The 18619-nt window shown below is 44.7% G+C and overlaps 1 protein-coding gene across 7 annotated transcripts in view; it reads left to right on the top strand.

Annotated features, from left to right (window-relative positions):
• The window catches only part of LPP (LIM domain containing preferred translocation partner in lipoma), a 759650-nt gene that overhangs the window by 621 nt on the left and 740410 nt on the right, over positions 1-18619 (top strand). The gene's annotated exons all lie outside the window — the stretch shown is intronic.

Genomic DNA, 18619 nt, shown 5'->3' with positions numbered 1-18619 from the left:
GAAGGGGCCTAGGAACCCAGGCATCAAGTTCCCCCATTTCCCAGCTGGGGCAACTGAGGCCTAGAGAGCCGAGTCTCCCCAAAGTCTCTCACTAGAGGCAGAGCCGTAACTAAAATAAATGGCTCCCGACTCCTGGTTCCTTTTCTCCAAGCAGTTCTCCGGCACTCACTGTGTGCCGCCCTGTGCTGGGTTATTGGGTCCAGAGGCTTTTAGGGCTCAGACTTTGCCCTCAGGAAGCGCTCAGTCAACCGAAGAACCGAACCTGACCCCAGACAGAAGGTGCTAAGTCCTGGGGAAAAGGCACCGGGTGGGGCTTGGAGACTGGAGTTTGGTCTCCTGGTCCTTCATGAGGGATCAGAGGCTTTTGAAGGATGGGGGTTTTTTCTGAAGTTAATGACTAGGGACAAGGAATGAGGGCATGTGCTGGAGGGAACTGCAGAGGCAGAGAAGACTCAAGTGTGGAGAGTGGAGATGAAGCTGTAACTGTTATTGTGCTGGGGGCACGGGGTGGGGCAGCGTGGGTACATAAGATGGGATAATCAGTGGAATTGTGCTTGAGTGCACTGGGACAGAGGGGTGTCTTTGGGACTTTGGGGTGCTGGAGGAGCTGAAGGATGTTTCTGGCTTCCTTTCCCTTCTCAGTGATTCACTGCCTGCTCACCCTGAACCCAAAATGCAAAAATTTAGCTTCACCTTTGAGCTTCTTTTCTAGTACCAGACTCATTTAACTTTGTATCCGATCCCCTCTTTCTGTCTCCTACCCCGCTTTCTAAATTGCTTGCTTCCCAATAAGCCTCATTTTTACTAAGGTGTTAGTGACTTAATGGCCTACCTCTTTGAACACAAGAGCATTTTAAGAAAGCCTTTAAGTGGAAAGAGAAAAAGCAGCGAACACCCTCTTCCCTCCAACTCCCCTCCCCTCCTTCCTCACCCCCACCTGGCTGTTACAGATAGGGAAATATAAATAAAGGCCCAGAGAAGGTGGGTGCCAGTTCTAAAGTCTACAGTAAATTTTGGTAGCTGGTGGAAGGCCAGAACTCTCAGTAGGGTTCTCTGTATCCCATGACCAGCCTTATTCCTTCAGGGTCTTTGTCTGCCCTAGGGTCAGTCAAAAGGTTGCAAGGCAGACTTCCAACCTCAGCACCCAGGCTTTAGAACTAGAGTATAGATTCTAGGTAAGAAATAAGTAATTGGGGTTAGCTGTCTGAATAGTGAGGGTGCAAACCTGGGCCCTTGGGTCAGGCAGCCACCCAGGGTCATGTTCCTCCTACACAGTGGGTGGGCCTGGACCTGGCTTTGAGGATTGGCAGGAGGAGAAACTGCTATTGAGCTGGTTACTATGATTGGAACTGACAGAGTAGGACCCTTCTTGGCGGGACATGTTCCAGTGAACAGTCAGTTCCAGACAGTGGTTGATGGGACAGGAGGCTTCATTATGAAGGTCCTTAAAAATGCCAGGCATGGATATGACTTGAAGTCATCATTTGAGGGTTTTGAGCAGGCTGGGACATGAGCAAGAAGGGAAGAACTGGCACTGGGTAATCCTCTGCCTCCCATTGCAGTGAGAGAGGCAATAATCTGGCCTAAGAATTATCAGTGAGTGTTTGCTCATTTACTCCACATATATTTCTTCTTACTACATGCTGTTGGCAAATGTGAAAATTTTATGGCAGATTCTTTCTTTTATTGAGACAGATAACTTGTATTACATCAGAAAAAATATACTTTTTCACATTTTATATCAGTGACATTGGGTTGTCTTATAATCACAAATGTGTCATAGTTGAGATCTTTGTCCTAAGTTGGTAACTGTGTATTTTACCATTGATAGCTTAGAGCTGATAAAATTTGTTAATCATACCCTTTATGAATGTACAGTGCTTTGCACTTTATAAAAGTTTTCCATCAAATATTCCATTTGAATCTCAAAAATCCCCTGAGAATTGGGCCTGGTGACCCTGTCATCTCAATTTTATCTCTTGCCTGAGGTCATCCAGTTAATTAGAAATGAACTCAAAATAACAGCCCAGAACTTTGACTCTGGGTGTTAACATGTGGCTACCCTGCGGTGGAACTAGCATGGGTTAATTGGGAATAGGAAGAGTCAGATGGAATTTAATTTCAGAACTATTTTGGGGAGTTTTGACCAAGGGCAGAGTGTAACTCACAATGACTGGGAGGCTCTGTTAGCCCACAGATTTAATGCATTAAATAGAAAATGGGCAGGGGGATAGAAGATGCCAGGTAACATAATAAAAACAGAGGATGGAGCATGCTGCTATTACACCGAAAGAGAGGAGCAATGGATGAGGCACATGGGTTCTGGAGCCTACCTGCTGTGAAGCAGGAACTGGCTGGCCCTATGAATATAAAGATTAGGAGAACATGGTCAGTCCCTGTTCTGGGGTAGCACCTCTGTGTGTGTGTGTGTGTGTGTGTGTGTGAATGAGTGAGTGTGTGGTGCTATTCTAGGGCTATATTTTGGTTGCACTGAAGTGGTTCAACCTCAGGGAAGCTACCAGAAGGAGTGGTGCCTAAAGAGAGCCTTTAGGGCCAAATATGAGTTGCCTAAGTGGAAAAAAGACAGATAGAGATGAACCTGTTAGGCGTATGCCAACAGATGTAGGGAAGAAGGCCTAAGTTTGAAAGGCCAGCAGGAACAGAGTGGTGGGAAATGGAGAAATGGGAGGACTTTCATTTTCTGGTAAGCAGATGTAAATTTATCTTGTGGGTTGTAGGGGCCATTAAGGGGTTCTTTAGAGATTCATATGAAAACAAGGCCCAGTAAGGGCTCTGGAAGCATCTGTGGGATTAGGTATTGGGATGGTAACCACAGGAAGAAGAGTAGTAACACATTTAGTAACTGATTGAGTGGAGCTGGTGCGCTTCCTGGTGGCTCAGATGGTAAAGAATCTGCCTGTAATGCGCTCGATTCTTGGGTCAGGAAGATCCCCTGGAGAAGGGAATGGCACACCATTCCAGCATTCTTGCTTGGAGAATTCCATGGACAGAGAAGCCTGGCAGGCTACAGTCCATGAGCGACTTTTACTGCTACCACTGAGTGGAGCTGAGACTTTGACCCGGGGCAGTATTTAGGAGTCCTAGCTCAGCTTGTGCATCGGTGGGTGGGGACTTTTCTTGGAATTCCGCATTGGAAGGCTGCACCCAGGCTGGAAGAAGTGAGTTGGAAGAGGTGAGGAAAGGGTAGGCAAAGTTGCGGTGCATGCACGAAGCTCCGATCTGGGTGGAGATTCACGGTCTTAAAGGTGTGTGTGAAGCAGAGGTGGAGAAGGGAAGAAGAAATGCAAGTGTGGTATGGGAGTCTGTTGTAGATGGCTTAGATGCGTGGAGGAAAATGGTAGTGGCTTCTTAAGGCAAGTCACACAAATGGGAAAGGACACTGATAAATTGATGAGGACTTCACCTCTCCTGACTTTCTACAAATAGGGTGGGTGGCTGGCCATGGGTTAATGGCATTCATGCTTGGAAACTGGTAAACCACAGAACTGAGGCTAGAAAACACATGTTTTTTTTATCTTTCTTTCTTAATAATATATAAAATTTTTGCCTATTTACTGTGTACTTACATAATTCTCATACCGATTCATCAAAGTAGGTTTTATGATTATCAATCTCATTTTGCAGATGAGTAAATGAGTGTGGTCAAATAAGATTTGTTATTGTTTAGTTGCTAAGTTGTGTCCGACTCTTTGCGACCCCGTGGACCCCATGGACTCCTCCGTCCATGGGATTCTCCAGGCAAGAATACTGGAGTGGGTTGCCATTTCCTTCTCCAGGGGATCTTCCTGACCCAGGGATTGAACCTAGGTCCCCCGCATTGCGGGCAGATGCTTTAACCTCTGAGCCACCGGGGAAGCCCTGATGGCTTATGTAAGTAAGGTTACATAACCACTAAGTGAAATGGCCGAGTTTTGAACCTTTGCCTGATCTACAGCCTCTTCACCACTTTCTTCTTTTTCCACAGAAGGAAAAGTGCAAATTGTGGATGAAAAATTAATCAGTCGATCTAAGAAAGGATTGGAAAGTTTTATTTGAGCCAGATTTGATGATTATAACTTGAAAGAGCATCTCAGAAAGTTCTGAGACCTGTTTCGCCCGTTAGAAATCCTCTGTCCACGGAATTCTCCAGGCAACAATACTGGAGTGGGTTTCCATTTCCTTCTCCAGTTAGAAATCAAGGCTCAGTTTTCTAAGTTTTTTGAGACAGAGGGCTGTATGTCACATGATGTATTATCGACAGCTAATCCAGATCTAAGCATCATCCTGGTGGGTCATGTGAAACCTTACCAGATCAAGAAGGAATGTTATTTTGTAAGGAGTTGTCTCCTTGGTGCTAGGAGAATGTTGCTCTTTATGGTTGAGCAGGTATTCCTGAGTGGGGGAGGTCTGGTTGAGCCACAGTGCAGAAGCATGGTGCACGTGGAGGGGAGAGAGAAGGCCAAAGGGCAGAGAAGAATTTCTATGTTTACATTTCTCTTGTATAAAATACGAATTTTGTTTCACAGAATCACCACCGTCAGGGTTCTTCGTCAGATTTTCTCTCAGTACTCACTTTCATGGGGCCTCAGTGGGATCATAATCGAGGGTTTCCCAGGGCCAGCAGACTTTTCACTTCTGTGCTAATGCTGCCCCAGCCAGGGAGGAGTAGAGGGTAAAGGGCTGGGATGATGAGCTAAAGATGATGCTGGTGGTGGTGGTGGGTGGGAATCAGGAGCGCTTTTGTTACTCTTTGAGCAAAGGAGGGTGTTGTCAGATCTGTGTTTCAGAGAACCCTGGTTGCAGAGTCACAGCAGGTCAGGGCCAGAGATGGGGACACCACTTAGGAGGCTGCTGAAATGTTCCTGGTCGGGAAATGCCGAGCCTGCATCAGGTCAGCAGAGAGGGAAAAAGTTGTTTGCTGTTAGAATCTTATCAGGGAACTTAGTTCCTATTCTTGTTCTTCTAATTATTTGCCAGCTTATCAGCCTTGACTGAAACAACTGTGTTATGGACACCAAAGCTTGTAGGCAGCAGAAGTGGCAGGCTGGCATGCAGCTTATGCCTTAGAAGTGAGGACTGGGGTCTTGATGGCCAGAGGGACACTATTCCTCCTTCTGTGAGTGAGGAAACTGAGGCCCCAGGGAAAGGACGGAAGTGCTCAGTCACACCCTTGTCAGCTGAGCTGGAGCTGGGCGTGGCCCTTACTCTCTTTCCTGTGTTCTTTCTTTCAAGGGTGTTTTTGATTCTCTTTTTGCTGAGCCTGGCTGGACACATTCCTTCTCCATTCCACCCCCACCCCACTCCCAGCCCCAGGGGCTTTGCTTGGGAGAATTTGGGAGGGAATATAACTTGGAGATCCTTGTTACTGGGCTTGAACTTTGTTCTTTGCCCTGAGAAAACAAAGTGATTCAGAGAGTTCAGTTTTGGTGTCCTTGTGGTTTGGGGATTTATTTCTTTTTCTGCCACTTAGGCCCGTCACTTGTTTGCAGGAACTGAGCTTCTGACTCCATGATAACTTCAAGGTTCCTTGTCTGTGACTGTCCGCACTCTCATTTCTTTTCTAGTTCTACTTATTTTTGCTTGCCTAAAGGTTTTCAGGCTGCCAGTATTAGATCCCTTACAGGGTAGATCCTGCTCTTTTTTCTTTCTGTCTTAAATCTGTCCATCACAACCCATCTCATAGAACCCATTAGCATTTCACAGCCTTCGGAGCACTTTTTATGTGGTGAATGTGTTTTATGGTTGTTTTTATTACTTAGCTCCCAATTGCCATCCAAGAGATGGGTCGGCAGGATCAATCTTGTCCCCCAGAGCGTGGACAAAAGTTCAGTGGTAAAAAACCTCCGCTGGGATGCTTAAGTGGTAGTGTGAGAATCAGATCCCCAGCTAAAGCTCCTGTCCTGCTCTTTACTTCACTTTTGCTGGTGAGCAGGAGATAATTGATGTGAAAGTCCTGAGCAAGCCCTATGCTCAGGTGAGAAACTGTTATTTCATAATGCGCTAATTAGTAACAGTAGCTGCAACGGAGAATCTGGTTGGAGGCCCCAGAGGGGTCTGAGGGTCTGGACTTCAGATGCTATCATTTCAGGAGTACCATCACCAACTTGGTTTTGGGGGTAAGAAAACCAAGACCTGTGTTTGAGCCACCCATTAGCCCTGTGATCTTAAGGAAGTTCCAGAACATCTCTGAGCCTCAGTTACCATTGATTATAGATCGTATGATCTACCCCAATGTGAAATGGTTGTGTAGTGTGTAATGTGACTGTGAAGTGGATGCATGGTCAGTCACTCAGTCGTGTACAACTCTTTGTGATCCCCTTGACTGTACCAGTCTCCTCTGTCCATGGAACTTTTCAGGCAAGAATTCTGGAGTGGGTTGCCATTTTATACTCCAGGGGATCTTCCCAACCCAGGGATCGAGCCCAGGTCTCTTCTGTCTCCTGCATTGGTAGGTGGATTCTTGATACATGCGGCTAATTTTTGGTGCCCAGTGAAGTGTCTAGCCCACAGGAATGGCATCTTGTCCTCCTAGAGCAGACTATGGGATTTAGACTTGGGAGGCTGCAAGTTCAAGTCTTAGCTGTGTTACTTAATGGAGGGTGCTCCCTGGGGAAGTGACAGGAGATTTGGTGTACTGACTTATTCAGTTTTAGACATCTTGTTCAAGAGGGTACGACTGTTGACAAATGTCAGGTTGCAAAGTGGGGTGAGTGCCACAGACATTCACAGGCACTTCCAGGCTGCACGGAGAGATGGTTTGTCACCAGTGAATGGTTGTCCAGTGTTTCTTCTTCTCCACTGTGACCATCCCAGTCTCTCTTGGTTTTTAAAATTATTTTTATTTAATTTTTTTTTAATTTGAGAAAAATAAGGGGCTTTCCTGATGGCTCATCAGGTAAAGAACCCTCCTGCAATGCAGGAGACTCAGGAGACTCCAGTTGGATTCCTGGTTTGGGAAGATCCCCTGGATCAAATGGCACCGGGTGCCATTTCCTTGCCTGGGAAATCCCGTGGACAGAGGAGCCTGGTGGGCTACAGTCCAAAGGATCACAAAGACACAACTGAGCATGCACGAGTATCATGAGGTGATGTCTATTGGTTGGTGGAAGGGGATCACTTAGGAGCTCTTGGTGGGGCAGGTCCACTTTGTCTTCCCTATCACAGACTTCTAGCAGCGCGGGATGGCGGTCTCTCTGCAAATCTGGGCGGTACTTGTTCTTTCGGATCCTGTCCCAGATGCTGCTGAGGATGACCCAGGCGTTCTCCTTGATGGTGGTCCCATGCATAGGTGGCCTGCTTTCCCGGGCCGTACCTTGCTTCATCGCCGCAGCGACCCCTTGGCCGTCTGCTGCCTGCTTCACATCCAAGTCTTCTGGTGAGAGTCTGTTACTGTGGAAGCAGTTTCGGGCCTGTAGGTTCCTGGGTTTGGCACTGTGCGTCTACTTATTCCTCTCCAGGGCGAAGCTGGAACATGACCAGCCTCCTGACCAACCATTGCATATGTGTGGCAGCTCCTCTTGTTGTGGAGACGAAGACCGAGGCCCCGCCGGCATCTGGGCCTCTCTTGGGTTTGGTTTGTGCTCAGCTCCTCCTGCAGTCATTGCTCTTGTCGGTCTTCAAAGCCCCCTGTAGTTCACAGGGAAGGCTGGTACTCGGGCTGTTTCAGGCCCTCCTCAGAAACTTGTGTGGGAACCTTTCATGGGGCAGGTAAGCACGAGGGGCATGACAGGGCAGGGTTGTTTCACTCAGGTTCACCTGAATCCAGAAGTTTGCTTTGGCCTCCTTCCATCCCCACTGTGGGCAGTTTTCCCGACATAGCCATGATCAGCATTCCTTAGTCACTCAGGCCATCAACCAGCAGCTCTGTCGCCATGGTGCAGGGAGCTCCAGGAGGGAGAGGTACCTACCCCATTCAGAGATGGTTGTGGGCATATGTATTGCCAGTTCCTTGGCATTTTTGGGAGCCTGTTTTATTGTTTGTTTTAACATATTTATTTGGCTGCACTGGTTCTTAGTTTTGTCAGGTAGGATCTTTGATCTTCATCACAGCGTGTGGAATCTTTAGTTTTGACATGCAAACTCTTAATTGTAGCACGTGGGATCTAGTTCCCTGACCAGGGATCTAACCCGGGTACCCTGCATTGGGAATGCTGACTCTTAGCCACTGGGCCACCAAGGAAGTTCCTAGGAGACCACTTTTTGAACTCTAGGGGAATCCTGCCCTTAATGTTAGTCTCAGTTTCCTGTCTGTAAAAAGGACTGTAGCAACAGTGCTTGCTTCAGAGGTAGAGGGACCATACTTTCTGGTTTTCCCAGGACATCCCTGTATGCCTGTATCCTGCTGTAGTAGTAAGAGTATTTCACTCTCAGAGGTGTTCTGATTGAAGGTTACCCTACTTGTTAGTACTGAGTAGGGTTGTATAAGTAGTATGTATAAGGGTAGGCCTAAAGTAAAAGCCAAGAAATGTTTGTCAGAAGAGATGCTATGTGCTCAAGTAATGTTTGTTCAGTGAACTAGTTTTATAAAGGTTAAGTTTGAGGATATTTGAAGGGAAAGTCTAGCTTGTAGGCAGTTAGAGTTTATTAAGGTTGATAAAAATGTGTTAATACCTGTTTAGAATATAAGGAAGTGCCAGGAGAGTGGTGTGGATGGACTACTGCAGGTGTCTGGAAGGTGTATAGCAGCTTGTTGGAGGGGCTGGGCCTTGAATTAAACATTGAGGGACAGAAAGGCTTAGTCCAAGATTCCATGGGGCAGCTAAAATTGCTCTGGCTACTTATAGTTAAGAAATAAGATCGAATCTCTGTCCATGTGTGTATTTTATTTATTTTTTATTTTTGGCCATACCACTCCAGGGATCTTAGTTCCCTGATCATGAAGTGAACCCAGAGCCCCTGCAGTGGAAGCTTGAAGTCCTAACCATGGGATCTCTAGAGAATTCCCCAAATATGTGTTTTACCTGGTTTTTTTAATCTGTTATTTTCCATCCAGTAGCCCACCTTCATGAAGATCTGTAGCTTTAAGTGTGAAAGCCTAGTGAGGTACCAAGTCCTGTGCCAAGAGGTCACCAGAGGAACCTGTACTTATTCTTCTAATGAATTTCCAGAGAAAATGCTTCTTGTTTAATTCCCAGGAAGAAAACAAAAACATGAAAAACAGTTGGCACCTAGCGCTTCTGTCTTGTTTGGTATGAAAACCAGTCCTTTTCAGGAACTGGAGGAGGGAGTTGCTACCCCAAGGGCAGGGTGTGCCCTGACTCGTGGGAAAGGCAAACTGCAGTGACCTGGAGGGTAAGGAGACCTTTTCTTAGAACGAGGTGAAAGTCAGGTCAGTTTTCCTGTATTCTGGTTGTTTCCAAACTGGATTTCTCTTCTTGGCTGCAGTAATTTCCCTTGGAGACTAGGAGGGTGCCAGTAATGACAGCTGGATGGGACCCTCAAGACCCCTCTGTCTATTGGTTTGATGCATCTGTGTGTTCATTCATTCCACACGAGATGCCAGGTATACCTGTGAATGAATGAGTGAAACTCTAGTCTGGGTTTAGGGGATGGAAACATGAATGCTGTGCCATCCCTGTCTCCAGAAGTCAAGAGAGGACATAAAAGTATCTGCAGAAAATATCTGGTGGCTCTAACTGAGCGGTGACTAACTCTAGGGACTCCGGGGAAACTTCACAGATAAAAAGTGTTATTTGATGGAGCCTTCAAGGATGAATGGGGATTTGTCTAGTGAGATAGAGAAGGAGAGGATCATTGAGCAAGAGAAATAACATGAGTAGGTGAGAAAGTGCATGTGCTGTACTGTGTGCTAAGTTGCTTCAGTGGTGTCTGACTCTTTGCAACCCCCTGGACTGTATAGACCGCCAGGTTCCTCTGTTCATGAGATTCTCCGGGCAAGAATACTGAAGTGGGTTGTCATGCCCTCCTCCTGGGGATCTTCCTGACCCAAGGATTGAGCTCATGTCTTTTATGTCTCCTGCATTGGCAGGCTGATTCTTTACCACTAGTGCCACCTGGGAGGCCAAAGTGCATGCACTTGGAAACTGGAAATTTGGAAATTGGAAATTCCAAATCCTTGTAAATTGGATTCATTGGGGATGGACTGCAGAGTAGAAAGGCCATGGAGATGAGGGTGCAGGGATGGGCTTAGGTTGAGAAAGGTCTTGATTGCTGACTGAGAACTTAAGACTGTGCTATGAAAGGAGAATCACCTAGGGAAAGGAGGTGATTAGGTCTGTGTTTTAGGAAAGTGATGGGTTATGGATGGTTAAAGGGGGTGGTTAAAGGGGACCTCCTTGGTAGCTCAGACGGTAAAGAATCTGCCTGCAGTGGAGAAGACCCAGGTTCGATCCCTTGGTCAGGAAGAACCCCCAGAGGAGGAAATGGCAACCCACTCCAGTATTCTTGCTGGGAGAATCCCATGGAAAGAGGAGCCTGGTGGGCTACAGTCCAGGGGGTAACAAAGAGTCAGACGTGACTGAGTGACTAACATTTTCACTTTCAAAAGTGGTGGTAGTGGAGATGGTGAGATGTGTGGTCATGGTCTAGTCCCAAGATACAAGTTGAAAAGGAGTTGAGACAGTGGATATGAGGGACAGTTCACTGGTGGAAATAGAGGTCACCCAATCTCCTCACTTAAACAAGAGGAACCCCAGGTCCTGAGCAGGTAACACATAGAGTCCAAAGCCCTGGTTCCATGATAACCCCCTAAGTAATCCATCCTCTGCCCAGTGTCTTTAGAAGGGTGGCAGATGCTTAGTGGCTGAGATCACCATCTGTCAAGAGGAGAATCTCTGTCACTTTTTAATTCTATGAAATCTTTTTTTTTAATGTTTGTTTATTTGGTTGCACCGGTCTTAGTTGTGGTATGTGAACTCCTAGTTGTGGCATGTGGGATCTAATTTCCTGACCAGGGATCGAATCTGGGCCCCCTGCACTGGGGAGCTTGGAGTCTTTGCCACTGGGCCACCAGGGAAGTCCTGGAACCTCTTAATTTTGAAGGAAATTTGCTCCTTCTAGATTTAGTGACTCTTTGATCACTGGAGATACTCAACCAGTGACCGATTGGGATGTTACAGTGGAAATCAGGCACTGGTTGAAGACTTGGTGCAGAATATCTTTAGTTAGTTAGTGGTAGTCACTCAGTCGTGTCCGACTCTTTGTGACCCCATGAAGTGTAGCCTTCTAGGCTCATCTTCCATGGGATTTTCCAGGTAAGAATACTGGAGTGGGTTGCCAGGGTTCGAACATGGGTCTCCCGCATTGCAGACAGATTCTTTACTGTCTGAGCCACCAGGGAAGTCCCTTTGAGGTCTGTTAGCTCTGACTTTTTTTTGAAGCCCTTCCTTCTTCCCAGCTTCCCTCCTTTCCTTTCTTCCCTTCTTGTAAAAGATACTTAACAATCTTACCTGACTTACCTCTGTCCATTTGGCTGCTCAGGATCATTTTAGCCAAATTGGACAAAAGGCAGAGACAGTTAAAAATGGATGATTAGGGATTTCACTGGTGGTACAAGGGATAAGAATTCACCTGCTAAATGCAGAGGACACAGATTCGATTCTCGGTCCTGGAAGCATTCACGAGCCGCGGAGCAACTAAGCCTGTGTGCTACAACTACCGAGCCTGAGCTGTAAAGGCTGTGAGCCACACTATAGAAGCCTGTGTGCCTGAAGTCTGTGCTCTTAGCAAGAGAAGACACCGCAATCAGAAGCAGTAACCTCCGCTTGCCACAACTAGAGAAAGTCTTGAGCAACAACGAAGACTCAGTGCAACCACAAATAAAATAAATAAATTAATTTAATAAAAATTGCCAAGGTAGTAAATCTTAAACATTCTTACCACAAGAAAAAAAATTGTAAGACTGTATATTAACTAGACATATTATTTAAAAAAACAACAACATAGCATTAAAAAAAAAAATAGGTGATTAGGCACTAAGAATGGTGGGCAGAGTAGCAAGGGGAATAACCATTTGGGTGCCAGTAAGTTAATACTCGCCAGGCCTGGGGAAGTGGCCTAAGCCAGCCTGCATGATCCTGATCAAAATGAAATCCACCATACAGTTAATGATGCCAGTTGTCATTTTTATAGTTGCTGTTGTTGAGTCAGTAAGTCATGTCCAACTCTTTTGTGACCCGATGGACTGTAGCCCACCAGGCTCCTCTGTCCATGAAATTTCTCAGACAAGAACACTGGAATGGGTTGCCATTTCCTTCTCCAGGGATCTTCCTGATCTAGGGATCGAACTCGAGTGTTTTGCATTGGCAGGCGAATTCTTTACCACTGAACCACCTGAGTGCTTTACAGTTTATGATGTGTTTTCCTACAAATTACAGGTAAATCCTTACCATAGTCCTCTAAGTAGTTACTATTATTGTTCAAGTTTTACTGATCAAGAATGTGAGGCTTCTTAATTAAATGACTTATGACCAAAACTAGCTGGATATTGAATCTTGACTTCAGCTTTAGTTTTCTGTTTGCACGTTTCAGATTCTTCCTGTCCCCGGCCTGTGCAGATCCCTAGGACAGACTCTAGCTTTTATTCTTATTGATATCCTTAAATCTGTTGTAGATCCTGATATGTGGTAAGGATTTAATAAATGTTTGTTGAATGAACATGTGAATAAATAATATAAATGAAGTAGTAAATGACAACTTGAATTCTAAGAATATCTTTAGCAGCAATAAAAATCTAATTGAGCTCCCTTAAACATTAATTTGTTATCAAAAGACAATGAGAAAGAACTCATTTAGAATACATTTACTCAAATTCATTAAGAAAAAAAAAGCACCAAAAAAACCCCTCACCAGATTCTTGCCTGAATACCTCTGTCAGATCTCTTAGGGACCTATAACTCTGATCTTGACCCCCTGAAAGGGCCTGTCTACTTTTCTGTTTGTGTACAGTGTCTCCTTCCACTTAATATTATTCTAAGAAATGCGCTTCCTTCCTTTGGCCTGGTCTTTATATTTATCTTTTATATAACTCAAGATTTGTCGAATTGACATTACCTGTGTGGACACTGGGCTACTATGGTGGCTCAGCAGTAAAAAATCCATCTACTGTGCAGAAGCTGTGGGTTTGATCCCTGGGTAGGGAAGATCCACTGGAGAAGGAAATGAAAAGCTACTCCATTATTTTTTTCCTGGAGAATTCTATGGACAGAGGAGCCTGGTGGGCTATAGTCTGTGGGGATGCAAAATAATTGGACACGATTTAGGAGCTAAACAGCAGTATATAAGTGATATATAAGTGATATGTGGGCATCAGGATAGTTTTCAAATTTTAAAATAATACAATTCAGTAAGTTAAAACATGCAGTGTAAACATCAGTGGATAACTTTTACTTCTAAATTATTTCTTGAAGACAATGATTTCTTTGGCACTTCCACTTTCCCTTAAACTGGTTACTATCTTGTCTCCTGTATTATGTGGTTATGTGACTATGTGTCTTATCTCCTCAGGGATGTAGGAGAAAATGCAAGTATGGCTGGGGAGTCAGACAGGTTTGGATTCAAATTATGGCACTGCCTCTTGTCATATAATCTTATACTGGTTACTTAGCCTTTCTGAACCTCCAAGTGCTTATCTGTGACAGGGAATAGTAATTCTTTCCATGTAATGTGACTGTGGAGGGATTCTTTGGTCAGTGTTGGAAGGCACCAAAGTCTGCCATGTGGTCTGCTGAAAAACACCCTGTCCTCTGCTCTCTGTTCCCCACCAGATGATAAGACAGCCAAGATCTTTCTCTTATATTTCCCCATAGAGTATGACCCATAGCAAGTAGACCTTAAATACATGTTTATCAGCTGGCTAAAGAACTTTTAAGTTTTTTCAAAAAACAATTATAGGCACAACTACTGAATAGTTGTTCTATTACTTTTCATACAATTTGCCATTCAACTTCTAGAAAGGTTGAACTAATTTAAAGAGTCATTAGCAGTGGATGAATGTACTGGTTTCTTAGTGTCTTCCCTAGAATTTAATTTTATAACTTGCATTTGTCTGCTAAATTAATAAGAAATCATATTTTGTTATTGTTGCAATTTGTCTTCCTTTAATTACTGAGAATAATTTCCTAAGAAGTGGTTTAGAGTTTATATGTCCTCTTGTGTGAATTGTCAAATGGCAATACTTAAAAATAGTCTGGGCTTGAGAAGCTCCATATGAAAGGGCTAAAAATGTTTAGTGTCTTGAGTTACCTAAACTTGATAAACTTGAGTACCTACTATGTGGCAGGCACTCTTCCAGGGGCTATGGTTACCACAGAGGAAAAAAAAAAAAAGTGAATAAAATCAGTAGCCTCCACTCCAACCTCCTCAGGTAATGTAGGTGGTGGCTGAGATCTAGAAAAAAAATTACTGAAATCATTCAGCTTGTTTAGTAGCAGAACCAACTGTTTATTTGAACAATAATTGTAATTTCATATGTTTTGTATTGGTAGCCTTTTAAGCTATGGAAACATCCTGGAAATTGCAGAATTGTGATATTCAGACAACACCTGCAAACTGTATCTACACTGAGAAAGCAGAGTCCTGGTTTTTGGTTGAGACAATATGATCACCCAGTTCTTCAGTCCGGAGAAGGCAATGGCACCCGACTCCAGTACTTTTGCCTGGAGAATCCCATGGATGGAGGAGTCTGATAGGCTGTAGTCCATGGGGTCGCTAAGAGTCAGACACGACTGAGCGACTTCACTTTCACTTTTCACTTTCATGCACTGGAGAAGGAAATGGCAACCCACTCCAGTGTTCTTGCCTGGAGAATCCCAGGGACGGGGGAGCCTGGTGGGCTGCCTTCTATGGGGTCACACAGAGTCGGACATGACTGATGCAACTTAGCAGCAGCAGCAGCAGCAGCAGCAGTTCTTCAGTCTCATATGTAACTTCTTCCTACAGCCCTTTACCCCTTATATTTACATGCATTCTTAAATGAATAAACTTGTTTTTAAAATAGGGCTAGAAGATAAACTTACCCCATCTAAGCTGTTCAGGCCAACTCTGAACCTTTCTGGACATGTTTGTGGTAAATGAGAAGAGGTGACATATTTCTCTATTGAATAAAATAGTCAATTTAGTTTTAATAAGGCAGTTATTGTCAGGTTATAAAAATTCAACTAACTTGCCATAACTATCTTGTTTAAAGTCAATTAAGAGCCTCATATTCCTCACTTACTGGGTAAAATTTAATAGAACTTCAGTTAAGCATGTATTGCTTATTTAATTCAAAATTAAGTTAATCACCACAGTTGGTAACAACCACTGAGTATTTAATTAACATTCAGCAAACTATCTTATTAAGTCTAAATTAGATACAGACAGGTCTTGTTTATCCCCATCAGTTTGCAAACACCATTTCCCTAGCTCTTACCCCAAAGGGCCTTTGGTTTTCCCATGGCTTTCTTCTTCTGACTTGTCATCTTCATTTTCACCTGCTTGACACCCAACTTGGGTGAAGGATGAAGAAAAGAGGTAGGAGTTTTTTGTGTTATGGGAATTTCTGGCTTGGGGGTACAGCTGAGAAATTTTTCTGTTCCGTTCCATTCTTCAAGAATTATCGAGCACATTCTCTGTGTAAGACATTCTTTTGAACATTTCGGAAGATGTGGAGGAGGTCATGTTGACATATTTGGTTTTATGTTCTCATCTTAGAAATGAGATGATGGGATTTAGTACCTTCATTTAGCACGTATTTTTTGGCCTACGGCTTGTAAGGCCCTCTGCAGGGTGTCAGAGATACCATAATGGTTTGGACAAGGTCCTTGCTGTTGAGGAAGACACGTAGTCTAGTTTGAGAGGAGCGGTGGTGGAAATATTGGATAAGATGCTGCTATAGCAGCACTGAAGTCCCTTAGTGTTCTGTGAGGAAGGATCCTGTAGCTAAGAAAGTTTGGAAAAGTCCAGACAAGCAAAACTAAATGGGTATCTTTACTGTGTGACTTTTCTGAGTCTTTAGGAAACTAATGTGCATTGTAACCTTCCAAGAGGTTTGTTCTCAAAGTTTTAGATCCTAGACTGTCTATGTCACCAACCTTTTTTGCCCTCTCAGAATGTTTCTTGGTCGTAGTCTTTCAGTGTGCTTTGGGAAAAACCACTGTGAGCCCTGGATCCTGTCTCTTGGCGTCTCAGCCTAGCAGGCAGATACCCTGGTAACCCATACAGGGTTGGAAGTTCTAATTTGTAAGAAAGTTGTACAGGAAAAGTGGGTGATTTCAGACTTTTGGTGGGGTTGAAGGTGTGAAATTCAAAGCAGACTTTCCTGGTAGAGAGCTGGACTTGTGAGAGAGACACAGTTTGTATCAGTGGAGAGGCCCGGAAGATTGCCAGAGAGTCTTCAGGAACAGAACCGTGAAATTCTGACACAGCTGATTTGATCACGACATCCCAGCACATGGATCCAACTTAGACCAGTTTTGTTAAATAACCTAAATCTGGAGAGGTAAGAGGCGGCAGCCTTTGTGGTGCAGAATGCTCTGCTTTAGGCCTTGTTTCAGTTGAGCGACTGCCCGTCTGGAGAAGGGGCCCCTTCTGTGAGGCATCCTGATGCCGTGTCTGGGGCAGACTCTTTGTCCTGTGAAGAGTGAGTCTTGGCCCCTCCATCTGGCAGGTCCAGTTTCCGTTTGCCTCATCACTTCCCACTTTCTCCACCTTTCCTTTCTCCTTAGCATCCCTTCTTCTGATGAGTCACCTTGTCTACATTTCTCATTCTCATCCATCTGTATCATCCTGTCCCTCTGAGGCAAGTACCCTTTATGTTCTTCCTGACAAGTACTTTACTTCACTGAAAATAGTGCTACCAATTTTCTCCTTTCCAGGAGCAACCAGCAGATGGAACCTGCTGGATGGAATGGAGGATAATCTACAGATCTGGTCCTCCACACTGGGGAGATTTGCCCCCAGGCTGGGTTCCCTCAGTCCCTACCTTGTTAATCACATCTGTATGGAAGGCAGCATAGGCACAGGAATGGGAGCTCAAGGTTCTGTTTCTGGGCATGAGTTTGCCCCAGTCCGAGCCTCAGTTTATCCATCTGTGAAATGCTCAGGTAGGCTAGGTCTCTTTTTCCAGTCCTTTCAACTAAACATATTGAGTGTTAGCATTTGGTCCAGTGAAGTCAACATTCGCTGGAGTCGGTCTGGGCCGTTTGATGAGATATGTATCTTCAAGACTGGTGATATGAGGATATGGGCAGTGGGCAGAGTTCCCTGTCCACACATGGGAGGTGTGGTTCTCCTACCCACAGCCTTCTACTGGAGTCATTTTCCTTATATTGCCTGTTACTTTTTAGTCATATTTCCTCCTCCTCTGCCATTCAGGCTTATCTATTCTTTGCCAACACACTTCTTGCTGTAAATGCTCCTCTTCTATTGCCCAGCCAGATAGCTCCCTGTCTCCTTTTTCCCTCTTGGCTCTGCCCATGAAGGATGTCCGCTCTGGAACTTTCTAAAGACAGATGGCTACTGTGATGGGTCAGATTGGGGAATGGTGGTCCTGGCCAGCTGCAGGTCCTTCCAGGAGACTGTTCTTCAGAACCCTTTCTTTATTGGATAAATATATTTCAATGAATGAGACTAAGTCTTGCCCTGGGGGAGCCCACAATGGAACTGAGAAGCTTTTTGACTTCTTGACACCTGGGGGAAACCACAGCCAGTGAGGAACATTATTCATTGCAGAGGAAGGATTTTTGCCTTCTAGAATTGGGCAGTGCACTGTTAGAGTCTCAGCATGAATTCTTAAGCATCTAGGAAAACTAATCACTTGGAAAGCTGAAGCTAGTTTTGCAGACCTTGAAAAGGCAGCTTGCATGTTTCATTTTACCACCTACCTGGACAGACACTTTAGGGATGAAAATGTCAGCAGGCAGCTTGGCAAGTGGCACACCAGAGGCCATAATATTGGCTGGTGGTGCATACTATCAAGGTTGACGTGTCAGCGCACGTAGGACACTGCAGAGACCCAGCGACGCCATTGACATGTGAAGCTGCCATTGGAAATGGCAGTCAAGTTTGGTTCTGCTCCGGGAAAGACTTTTCCAAAGTTAGGAATTTACCTTGTGAATCCTTTGACTTCTTCTTTGTATTAAACACAGTTCTCATCTCTTGGTCTTTGTGATTAGTTGTTTGGATTTCCCATTATATAGGCCTGCCTAAAAAATACAGAAGCATTTTGAAAGCTTTGATCTGTATAACATTTGAAAGCACAGGTTTTGGAGCTAGGCTGCATCCTGGCTCCACCATTATTAACTTGACCTATTACCCAGTCTCTTTAGACTTTTATTACCTCATCCTCAGAATGAGGAGAAGAAAATTACTGTCTTCTAGTTGTCAGGATTAAATGAACTATGTGAAATGCTTAGAATAGAGCCTGACACATGCCAAGTAACCATTAAATATTATCTGCTGTTATATGTTGGAGAAGGCAGTGGCACCCCACTCCAGTACTCTTGCCTGGAAAATCCCATGGATGGAGGAGCCTGGTGGGCTATAGTCCATGGGGTCGCTAAGAGTCAGACACGACTGAGCAACTTCACTTTCTCTTTTCACTTTCATGCATTGGAGAAGGAAATGGCAACCCACTCCAGGGTTCTTGCCTGGAGAATCCCAGGGATGGGGGAGCCTGGTG

This window comes from Bos javanicus, chromosome 1, assembly GCF_032452875.1.
Source record: "Bos javanicus breed banteng chromosome 1, ARS-OSU_banteng_1.0, whole genome shotgun sequence".
Classification (NCBI taxonomy): domain Eukaryota; kingdom Metazoa; phylum Chordata; class Mammalia; order Artiodactyla; family Bovidae; genus Bos; species Bos javanicus.
This window is presented reverse-complemented; position numbering and strand designations above follow the sequence as displayed.